At 40.6% G+C, this 12504-nt stretch overlaps 1 protein-coding gene across 1 annotated transcript in view; it reads right to left on the bottom strand.

Annotated features, from left to right (window-relative positions):
* Positions 1-12504, bottom strand: part of LOC127639803 (hepatocyte cell adhesion molecule-like) — a 328338-nt gene that overhangs the window by 83512 nt on the left and 232322 nt on the right. The window lies entirely within an intron of this gene.

Below are 12504 nucleotides of genomic sequence, written 5' to 3'. Positions count from 1 at the left end.
AAAATGTTATTTAATTGTCATTTTGTGTCACTTATTTGTTGCACCTACTCTACAAATTCAGAATAAACAATTGAGTGTGGAGAAATTATTTTTGTAATTTAGTTATCTAATAATTGTGCACACTTTTATATTCCCCTGAGAGACAAAACTCACTTTTTCAGGTTTGAGGTTCAGTAATATTTTGGACTGACAGATCATTGGGTTTGTTCAACAATCAAATGAATCCTGAGGAACAAAATATGCCTAATAATTGAGCACACAGAGTATATATATATATATATATATATATATATTAGCACTGCACTTTATTAATCTTATACAGTGAGGAAAATAAGTATTTGAACACCCTGCTATTTTGCAAGTTCTCCCACTTAGAAAACATGGAGGGGTCTAAAATTGTCATCGTGAGGTGCATGTCCACTGTGAGAGACATAATCTAAAAAAAAATCCAGAAATCACAATGTATGATTTTTAACTATTTATTTGTATGATACAGCTGCAAATAAGTATTTGAACACCTGTCTATCAGCTAGAATTCTGACCCTCAAAGACCTGTTAGTCTGCCTTTAAAATGTCCACCTCCACTCCATTTATTATCCTAAATTAGATGCACCTATTTGAGGTCATTAGGTGCATAAAGACACCTGTCCACCCCATACAATCAGTAAGAATCCAACTACTAACATGACCAAGACCAAAGAGCTGTCCAAAGACACTAGAGACAAAATTGTACACCTCCACAAGGCTGGAAACGGCTACGGGAAATTGCCAAGCAGCTTGGTGAAAAAAGGTCCACTGTTGGAGCAATCATTAGAAAATGGAAGAAGCTAAACATGACTGTCAATCTCCCTCGGACTGGGGCTCCATGCAAGATCTCACCTCGTGTGGTCTCAATGATCCTAAGAAAGGTGAGAAATCAGCCCAGAACTACAGGGAGGAGCTGGTCAATGACCTGAAAAGAGCTGGGACCACCGTTTCCAAGGTTACTGTTGGTAATACACTAAGACGTCATGGTTTGAAATCATGCATGGCACGGAAGGTTCCCCTGCTTAAACCAGCACATGTCAAGGCCCGTCTTAAGTTTGCCAATGACCATTTGGATGATCCAGAGGAGTCATGGGAGAAAGTCATGTGGTCAGATGAGACCAAAATAGAACTTTTTGGTCATAATTCCACTAACCGTGTTTGGAGGAAGAAGAATGATGAGTACCATCCCAAGAACACCATCCCTACTGTGAAGCATGGGGGTGGTAGCATCATGCTTTGGGGGTGTTTTTCTGCACATGGGACAGGGCTGACTTCACTGTATTAAGGAGAGGATGACCGGGCCATGTATTGCGAGATTTTGGGGAACAACCTCCTTCCCTCAGTTAGAGCATTGAAGATGGGTCGAGGCTGGGTCTTCCAACATGACAATGACCCGAAGCACACAGCCAGGATAACCAAGGAGTGGCTCTGTAAGAAGCATATCAAGGTTCTGGCGTGGCCTAGCCAGTCTCCAGACCTAAACCCAATAGAGAATCTTTGGAGGGAGCTCAAACTCCGTGTTTCTCAGCGACAGCCCAGAAACCTGACTGATCTAGAGAAGATCTGTGTGGAGGAGTGGGCCAAAATCCCTCCTGCAGTGTGTGTCAAACCTGGTGAAAAACTACAGGAAACGTTTGACCTCTGTAATTGCAAACAAAGGCTACTGTACCAAATATTAACATTGATTTTCTCAGGTGTTCAAATACTTAATTGCAGCTGTATCATACAAATAAATAGTTAAAAAAATCATACATTGTGATTTCTGGATTTTTTTTAGATTATGTCTCTCACAGTGGACATGCACCTACGATGACAATTTCAGACCCCTCCATGATTTCTAAGTGGGAGAACTTGCAAAATAGCAGGGTGTTCAAATACTTATTTTCCTCACTGTATCTCACACTGGACTGTCAACATATTCTCCTCAATATACTACTTCATATATATATATATATATATATATATATATATATTTCATATACTCCTTACTTATTGTATTGTATATTGTGTGTATTGTTTACTGCACATTGTATATAATTATTGTGTTGTGTAATTATGTGTACATTTGATGTGTAAATTGTGTTGTGTAAGTATGTTGTTTACTGTAATTGGTATATGTCTCGTCACTGTCATGACTGATATGTTGCTCGGAACTGCACACAAGAATTTCACCTACTGTTGCACTTGTGTACATGGTAGTGTGACAATAAAGTGATTTGATTTGATATATTATTTCTTCTTCTTTGGCTGCTGCATCACATTTCACTGCTTTTTGTTTAGTGTTTTCGTTATTAACGTCGTGTGCCAAGTTAAAATAGTTCCTTTATGTAACGTTTAATGATGTAGTCAAAAGCTGTTTATGATTCGCTGGCCAATATGACCGTATATACTTTATATCTATTCTGCCAGCAAAAGTGTCCAATAACAGGAGGATTACGGAGGTAATGTGGGTAATATTCATCTAGTCATCGTATCTCAACATGCTGCCGCTCATGAGGCAAAACAGCTTTTATTAGGATCCTGACATTACTCAAGTGGTCATCTCATGTGAGTGTTGAACATTTTAAACAGACTTCATTAAACAAGTCATGTTTGGAAAGAATATTGCACATGATTCTTGGACAGATTTTTACACTGTTTGCAGATGAGCACAACACCTGAAACCAAACTGAGACGTCTCGAAGTGTTTCAAAGATCAATTAACACAGCATCTTACAGATGTGGGCTCTTGCGCAAGACGCTGAACAAACATTGAGAACACAAAGACCAGCACATGTTTACATAAAACAGTGCAGACAGATGCAGCATGTGTGTGAAAGACTCCTTAAACTGCAGAATAATGCTGAAACACAGGCCAATAATCCTGTCCTAACACTAACATGGTATAGTGCTAATATTAAACGGAACCAAGTTGAAAGTTTGTGGTATCTTGGTGTTTTCTGAGGCTCCCAAACTAACGACATTCCCAAAAATCTTTCGTTTCAGAGCAGCACAGATTACTGATTACATCCTTGTTCCTGTTGGCATTCCTGTCAGAGATCAGAGAACTTTTGTCCCATATAAATGACGGGTTTAATTAGTGTGAGAAAGATCTTGCAGTTATTATCAAAAATCACAAAGGGTTTTTCTTTTCCACATGAACAAAAACAGGGAACAGAAAAGTAGGAGCGGGACATCAGGGATGGTTGTAAAACTTTGTCAAACCATGAAGAACTCAAAGAGGTTTGAGGACTCTCAAATCTTAAGACATGTAGATTTCTATGTCGACTTCAAAAAGCAGTTTTAGAAAGATTGTCACAGACTTCCAGAATTGATGTTGAACATACGGAGAGTTCCAGTATTACAAATGACCCGAGACTTCATTAAACTCTAATAATAGTTCAAGTTTTAGCAACATGAGAGTTCAAAACTAAATCCACATTATAAAGTTTCTATTTTACTGAAGAGACATGAACAACATGAGGTGCGTGTTTGATATAATTCTCCTCTTTGTGTAAAATGTTTAAATAGTTTGACCTTCTGGGCGGTTTTTGTGTGTACACGCTTTGTTCTTTAGATGCTTTAAAGCTTTTATTGATCTGCTTAGATGATGATAGACGGCTGGTTCGACCGGTCTGACCTGTAGCTTTATTTCAAAGAATTTCATCAGAAGTGGATCTTTAAAGAAGTTGTTGTGACAGAAGAGTAATAATGCTGCATTTATGTCATGTCTGAGTTAATTGAGTTTCTATCTTTCACTTCTTTGTTGATCTCGTAATTACATGTAAGAAAACGTTGAATTCTGTTCAGATTTGACAGTCGTGACGTCATGCAAAAACAGTCAAATTGGCGCTGACCTCAACAGATAAAGATTATTTCTGTTTGATTCAGCGGAAAACCTTCAAGGTTCTTTAGAATGGATGTGTGCAGCAATTTCGCCTCAAGGATCTACTGTTGGGAGGCATGAACAGGCGTTGACCACCCAGGGACAGCAGATCCAAGAAATACAGCAAACGGTACGTGCTCTGATCAATTAAATCCTGTTCCACCTCCAGCTTCGATTCCACCTGTACCTATTCCTGAACCTGCTGATACTCCCAACACACTGCGGAGCGGCTAGTTTGATGGGTCTTCTGATAATTGCGGGCTTTCTCATGCAGTGCAGTTTTTACCTAAAATATCACCCCCATTTACAATCCGACAGCGAGAGGGTTCACTTTATGATTTCACTACTTACCGGCAGAGCGAGACAATGAGCCACAGCGCTGCGGACAGCTAATAGCCCAGTTCTTGCTTCTTATGATCAATTCTGTGTCATCATTACTCTAAACCCAAATTACTTTGTCTTCAATGGAACAAAACAGGACTCAACAATGAGGGATTTTGTCGGTTCATGATTGTTATTTACCCTGTCAACATTTTCAATGGCCACACCACAAAAAAAAAAAAAAAAAATTACAATTTACTATCCACTTCAGCTGTTCAGTTATGATTGATGCAGCTGTTATGTTTGGGACACTACTCCGGAGTAACCAGAGTAACAAGTGTTGCTAAACTGAAGTCTGTCATTTCTGCACCACCAAACGGAGTTACACAAACACACCCATCACTAATATTAAACTGGAACAGGAGAAAGTATTTTAAAATTGTAAAGTTACACAATTCAGATTGAACAATTGATTTGGATGGCAAGCAAACTCCTGTTTAACAGAAACTGCATCTTCCCGTTGTCATTCATTTGTCAGAGATACTCGTATTGTTGTGATATAATCCACCGGTGTTAGGGGAGATTTGAGCGTTTCTGTTAGTCCAGACCGTTATATGAGGACACATTTCCACTGATGACTAAGTCACGATGTTAGCACATGGACAGGAAAGACTCTCACTAGCTAGCACTATCAAATTTCAAACATTCAAGTCATACTTGTGATACAGTTTCAGACACTCTACATGCATCACACAATCATCCAGATGTTTCCCTATAATATAAAGATTTGCATTCAATCTGCAGTGGCCAAACCTAAATCTGGACATCAACACTGTTGGAATCAGTTATTTCCTGAAATGAGTTTTAACATGTGGCTGTATTGAGAAAAGATGTCTGCTGTCTTCTTCCCATTGATGATGTCATAGTATCCCAATACCTGACACCAGTTTACTTCTTAATTCAGTTCCTCCAAATTCCACTAATGCCGACTTTCTCTTGTTTTAATGACTCTTTAGCAAGTGTATCTGCTTCTTCATTGCCCTTAATTCCATTATGTGCAGATAACCAAATAAATCTGTCACATTCTGAACAACTAATCCGGTGCAATCTTAAAAACAGATCTAAAATAAGATCTGCAGTGGATTGTCTTTTATTACACCGATTAAAACTGAAGAAGAGCAAATAACCATCCTGTTGGTCTAACATCCTCTGCCCGTTCTAATGCCCACAGAATGTGAATCTACTGTTTCAGCTGTAAAACAGATCAATCATCTTCATCTTAGTTGAGAAATATACATAACACAACACAACGATTACTATCAGGATCTTTGGATCCATCGGTATAAACTTGAAGAACTGAAATATATTTAGTATTTATATAATCATCATCTGTTTCTTTGAGATCTTCTTTATCATCATGACCAAAATCCACATCTACTGTAGACAGTAGCCATCCCGGGACAAACACACTTCCAGGATTATTAGCAGGAGCAATATTTAAAATCTTAAACTTTTCAGCCCATATTAAACATTGTCTTATATAACTTACAAATGTTTTCTTTGATTTGACCAACTCAAAACATTCGTATAGTCCTCTAATAGCAGGACAATCCTCAGTTGTGTTCCAATAATTTAAAGTAAGTTTAATTATTCATATATAATGGCTTTTCCCCATTTCAACTAATATCACAGGTGAGTATATACAGTATTTCACAAAAGTGAGTACACCCCTCACATTTTTGCAAATATTTGATTATATCTTTTCATGTGACAACACTGAAGAAATGACACTTTGCTACAATGTAAAGTAGTGAGTGTACAGCTTGTATAACAGTTCACTGTCCCCTCAAAATAACTCAACACACATCCATTAATGTCTAAACCGCTGGCAACAAAAGTGAGTACACCCCTAAGTGAAAATGTCCAAATTGGGCCCAAAGTGTCAATATTTTGTGTGCCCACCATTATTTTCCAGCACTGCTTTAAGCCTCTTGGGCATGGAGTTCACCAGAGCTTCACAGGTTTCCACTGGAGTCCTCTTCCACACCTCCATGATGACATCACAGAGCTGGTGGATGTTCGAGACCTTGTGCTCCTCCACCTTCCATTTGAGGATGCCCAACAGATGCTCAATAGGGTTTAGGTCTGGAAACATGCTTGGCCAGTCCATCACCTTCACCCTCAACTTTTTAGCAAGGCAGTGGTCGTCTTGGAGGTGTGTTTGGGGTCATTATCATCCTGGAATACTGCCCTGCGGCCCAGTCTCTGAAGGGAGGGGATCATGCTCTGCTTCAGTATGTCACAGTACTTGTTGGCATTCATGGTTCCTTCAATGAACTGTAGCTCCCCAGTGCCGGCAGCACTCATGCAGCCCCAGACCATGACACTCCCACCACCATGCTTGACTGTAGGCAAGACACAGTTGTTTTTGTACTTATCACCTGCTTGCCGCCACACACGCTTGACACCATCTGAACCAAATAAGTTTATATTGGTCTCATCAGACCACAGGACATGGTTCCAGTAATCCATGTCGTTAGTCTGCTTGTCTTCAGCAAACTGTTTGCGGGCTTTCTTGTGCATCATCTTTAGAAGAGGCTTCCTTCTTGGACAACAGCCATGCAGACCAATTTGATGCAGTGTGCGGCGTATGGTCTGAGCACTGACAGGCTGACCCCCCCACCCCTTCATACGTCTATTTCCCAAAGACAACTTCTGGATAAGACACTGAGCACGTGCACTCAACTTCGACCATGGCGAGGCCTGTTCTGAGTGGAACCTGTCCTGTTAAACCGCTGTATGGTCTTGGCCACCGTGCTGCAGCTCAGTGTCAGGGTCTTGGCAATCTTCTTATAGCCTAGGCCATCTTTATGTAGAGCAACAATTCTTTTTTCAGATCCTCAGAGAGTTCTTTGCCATGAGGTGCCATGTTGAACTTCCAGTGACCAGTACGAGGGAGTGTGAAAGTGATAACACCAAATTGAACAAACCTGCTCCCCATTCACACCTGAGACCTTGTAATATTAACGAGTCACATGACACTCGAGGAGGGAAAATGGCTAATTGGGCCCAATTTTGACATTTTCACTTAGGGGTGTACTCACTTTTGTTGCCAGTGGTATAGACATTAATGGCTGTGTGTTGTTATTTTGAGGGGACAGCAAATGTACACTGTTACACAAGCTGTACACTCACTACTTTACATTGTAGTAAAGTGTCATTTCTTCAGTGTTGTCACATGAAAAGATATAATCAAATATTTACAAAAATGTGAGGGGTGTACTCACTTTTGTGAGATACTGTATATACAAACATTCCCTGGCAGCCAAAAGTTTGGAATAATGTACAGATTTTCCTCTTATGGAAAGAAATTGATACTTTTATTTAGCAAAGTGGCATTCTTCAACTGATCACAATGTATAGTCAGGACATTAATAACGTGAAAAATTACTATTACAATTTGAACTTTTTAAACTACTTCAAAGAGTTCTCATCAAAAATCCTTCACGTGCAGCAATGACAGCTTCCTTGTTATTCTAGCGGTCAGTTTGTTCAGATACTCAGGTGACATTTCACCCCACACTTCCTGTAGCACTTGAACTTTCACCCCACACTTTTTCTTTGCAATTCTTCCCATAAGAGTCTTCTCTTTACAGTTGTACATGAAACTGGTGTTGAGCATGTAGAATTCAATGAAGCTGTCAGCGGAGGACATGTGAGGCATCTTTTTCTTAAACTAGAGACTCTGATGTACTTATTCTCTTGTTTAGTTGTACATCTGGTCTTCCTCATCTCTTTCTGTCCTTGTTAGAGACAGTTGTGCTTTGTGTTTCTAGCTGTAGGACTCAGACTTGTTGCAGCACAGTTTCTAGTTTCTAGTGAAAGCAGTTTCTTTTTGACATTTTTGACCTAATATTGACCTTGAGACATGCCAGTCTATTGCATAATGTGACAACTCAAAAACAAAGACAAAGTTCAGCTTAATTTAATGGACCAAATATCTTTCAGCTGTATTTGATATAATGGCAAGTGATTTTCTAGCACCAAATGATCAATTTAACACGCAGTACTCGAGGATAAGGTGTTGGAGTGATGCTGCTGTCTAGATTCGATCAAAAATGACTTTTTTCAGATAGTTATGTGCTGTTTTTACATCAGTAATGTCCTGACTATACTTGTGATCAGTTGAATGCCACTTTGGTGAATTAAAGTACCAATTTCCTTCCAAAACAGCTAAATCTGTACATTAATCCAAACTTTGGGCTGTCTATGTGTGACCTGTCATGATGTGATTGAAGTGGATTAGAAAGCTTGTGATTGTGAACTCTACTGGTGAGCTGAAGAAACTGCAGGTCAATAAACATCACGAGACTGATTGTATTTAATGTCCTTTTTAAATAAGAGATCTCAACACAGCATTTAATGATGTCTGTCTCAGCACAATCCTCTCTGGAACATCACACACGAATCAGGTGAAAACACTTCTACATTTATATTTCTTGTGTATTCATTGAGCGTATAAATGCCAGCCTAAATGATGCCCGCTCTGACCCGCCTCAGTTCTGATGCTGCTTTGGTTCTGTGTTATTACAGTATCAGAGCAGCTTTAAACATTGTTGATGTCATGATAGAGCACAACTTTGATAATTTACTTTCCTATTTAAAAGTATAACTTCATATTTTAATTTATTTCATATTTCTATATTCTATACATTGAAAACATTAATCTCATACCATTTTATATATATAGACAAATACACATAGATGCCACTTCTGTGCCACCTTTGCAGTGTAAAGATGGCATTAGTCAAACATTCTCATGTCTGTATGCACCTTAAAGTCATGTTTGCTTCATGTTTAAAATATTTTGACATATTGTGTGTACAACATACACTGCACGTTTTATTACAATACTTAATAATAAACTTAAAAATAACACAATCAAAGGTAAAAGTAACTGTAGTTTATTTACACTACAACTAAATAAATGCATGAGTTGTTTTTAGATGAGATTCTTCATACCCACTAGAACAGTGATGATGATGAAATATCGTTACCACCCCCCATCCCAACCGGAATCTACACCTCTGTCAGTATTGCAGAATAAAGTTGGTGCAATGATGTGACAGTGATCCAGTAGCACAGTTCCTGACCTGGCATCTTTCATCATAAACTGTAAACCTTTTTATTCACCCTGTGAGTTTGCTTCATTCATTCTGGTCGGTGTTTACATGCACAGCGCATGCTCGCCGACCAGATACTGTGTGTGGAGTGGACCAACCTGGACTCTTTAGTTTTTGGTCCTTGGTGACTTTAACAAAGGAAACCAGTCATGAACTCTCTAAATTCAGACAGTTTATTAAATGCCCGACCAGAGAGGAGATCATTCTGGATCACTGTTATACCACAGTCAGGAATGCTTATCTTGCCAATGCTTATCTTGCCATCCCCCGTGCTGCACTGGAACACTCTGACCACGCTCTGCAAACCTGTAGTGAGGACATCAAGGAAGTAGACAGTGAGGCTGCCATATTCCATCACGCACCAGGGTTAGTTACAACAATGACAAACCCTGGTTTACAGCCAAACTCGGAAGGTTAAGGTTTGATAAGGAAGATGCCTTCAGGAGTAGGGACAAAGACAGATTTAAAGAGGCGAAGTACAAGTTTAGCAAGGCGGTGAAAGAGGCTAAACGACGGTACTCTGAGAAGCTCCAACACCAGCTCTCAGCCAACGACTCTACGTCTGTCTGTAAAGGGCTCAAGCAAATCACCAACTACAAGCCTAAAGCCCCCCCAGCCCATCAACGACCGACACCTAGCCAACGACCTGAACGAGTTCTACTGCTGCTTTTAAAGACAAAGGGACAGTCCTGTAACCGTTCCCCACGACACCTCCCAACAAAGGTAAAGTCCTGAAACCATACCCCACGACACCTCCCAACAGCTCCAGCTACAGTGCATCACCCCCACCTCCCCACCTCAGCAGGGGCCTAGGCACCCCCACCAATGCCTAACTTAAAGGTACCCCCCTCCACCCCCCACCCCCTCAGTGCCGATTCTTTCCATCCATGAGAGGGACGTCAACAAACTCTTCAGGAGACAGAACCCCGGAAAGCTGCTGGACCGGATGCTGTCTCCCCATCCAGCTTGAAGCACTGCGCTGATCAGCTATCTCCAGTGTTCACAGATATTTTCAACACCTCACTGGAGACATGTCATGTGCCAGCCTGCTTCAAGTCCTCAACTATCATCCCTGTTCCCAAGAAGTCAAGGACCACAGGACTTAATGACTTCAGACCCATCGCCCTGACCCCTGTGGTTATGAAGTCCTTTGAGCGCCTTGTGCTTTCACACCTCAAAGACATCACCGACCCCCTCCTGGACCTCCTGCAATTTGCATATAGAGCCAACAGGTCTGTAGACGACATAGTCAACTTGGCCCTCCACTACATCCTCCAGCACCTGGAATCCACAGGAACCTATGCCAGGATCCTGTTTGTGGATTTCAGCTCTGCCTTAAACACCATCATCCCGGCTCTGCTCCAGGAGAAGCTCTCCCAGCTAAGTGTGCCTGACTCCACCTGCAGGTGGATCACTGACTTCCTGTCTGACAGGAAGCAGCATGTGAAGCTGGGGAAACACGTCTCCGACTCACAGACCATTAGCACTGGACATCAACTCCCTCATCAAGAAAGCACAACAGAGAATGTACTTCCTACGGCAGCTGAAGAAATTCAACCTGCCAAAGACAATGATGGTACACTTCTACACAGCCATCATTGAGTCCATTCTCACATCCTCCATCACCATCTGGTATGCTGCTACTACTGCCAAGGACAAGGGCAGACTACAGCTTGTTATCCAGTCTGCAGAGAAGGTGATTGACTGCAATATGCAATATACACCCTGAAGCGTGCTGGAAAGATTGTGGCTGATCTCTCCCACCCCGGCTACAATCTCTTTGAGACACTCCCTTCTGGCAGAAGGCTGAGGTCCATCAGGAAAAAACCTCACGCCACAAGAACAGTTTCTTCCCATCCGCCACAAGCCTTATCAACAAGGCCCGGTACCCACCCTGACACTCTCCACACTCCACTTCTGGTTCTGCATGCCACTGTACTTACTCTGCTGCTCTTTTATTTTATTCTTAATTTTAATATATACTGTGTGGACATATTTATTTATATTGCTTATTTTAATACTGTTTCTCCTTAACTTTCTTATATTTAGAGAATGTGTGACACGCGCCTACAACACCAAAACAAATACCTTGTATGCGTAAAAAACGTACTTGGCAATAAAGCTTTTTGTGATTCTGATTCTTAACATGGGACTTTTAGCTATAAACAAGCCCCAAAAACAGCGGGGACTCTTAATTTTGAAAGGTGCTTCACTGCTTGCAGCGGCTCATTCAGACAGTTAAGGGAAATGCACTCTTACAATCAATGTAAGGAAAGTTTATTTTCATACACAGTGGAAATTGAAAGTGCTTCACACAGACATGATAAAGACAATAAAAGATACATACAATTACATGTTCAACAAGTAGTTCAACAAGTAGTAAAAAGATGAACATAAACATTTGACCCGGAGTTTCGGATGTGGAAACACTGAAGAGGTGCTCCAGGGATCTTTAAGGTTAATAAACCCCATGATATTTAAATGTGGATACTGTTTGGGCACATCTGAAGCTGGTGCCAGCTGTGGGTGGCATAATAGCTAAACAGTGTCTTATCTTGTTTTGAGTGACCTTACCAACAAGCTTATGTCATCCTTCTCATGAGCGCGTCACAGAGATGTACATACATTTCATCAAGAGTGACGATAAACTCAAAAGCAGTAAAATATTATTTGGCATTGTCTGCACATATCCTAATTAATATTCATGTGTTTTGACACTTCATGATGGTGATGTCACTTCTCTTCTGGATGTGATGTCATAAACTAGTACAGCAACAGAAGCCACGCCCACCAGAGCAGAGAGGACCAATCGGATCACAGCTTCAGTGAAAGCACAACAGTGAACACAATCTGAGGAGATAACAGAACAAACAGATGATAGCTGGACTGAGCCGTTTATGAACTAATATTGAAATAGTTTCAACTAGTTTAACTTCAATCAGAACTCACAACAGTGAATCAAAGAAATTAATTTGCATTTTCAGAGACTGTAAACAAACAATAAACTCACCACCTGAACACGGCTGACAGACTTCAGTAATGTTGAGATGTTTAGTCTGGTTTCTGATGGGATTGTTGATCACACAGCTGTAGGTGTTGTTCTCCTGA

This window comes from Xyrauchen texanus, chromosome 48 (genome assembly GCF_025860055.1).
Source record: "Xyrauchen texanus isolate HMW12.3.18 chromosome 48, RBS_HiC_50CHRs, whole genome shotgun sequence".
Classification (NCBI taxonomy): Eukaryota; Metazoa; Chordata; class Actinopteri; order Cypriniformes; family Catostomidae; genus Xyrauchen; species Xyrauchen texanus.
This window is presented reverse-complemented; position numbering and strand designations above follow the sequence as displayed.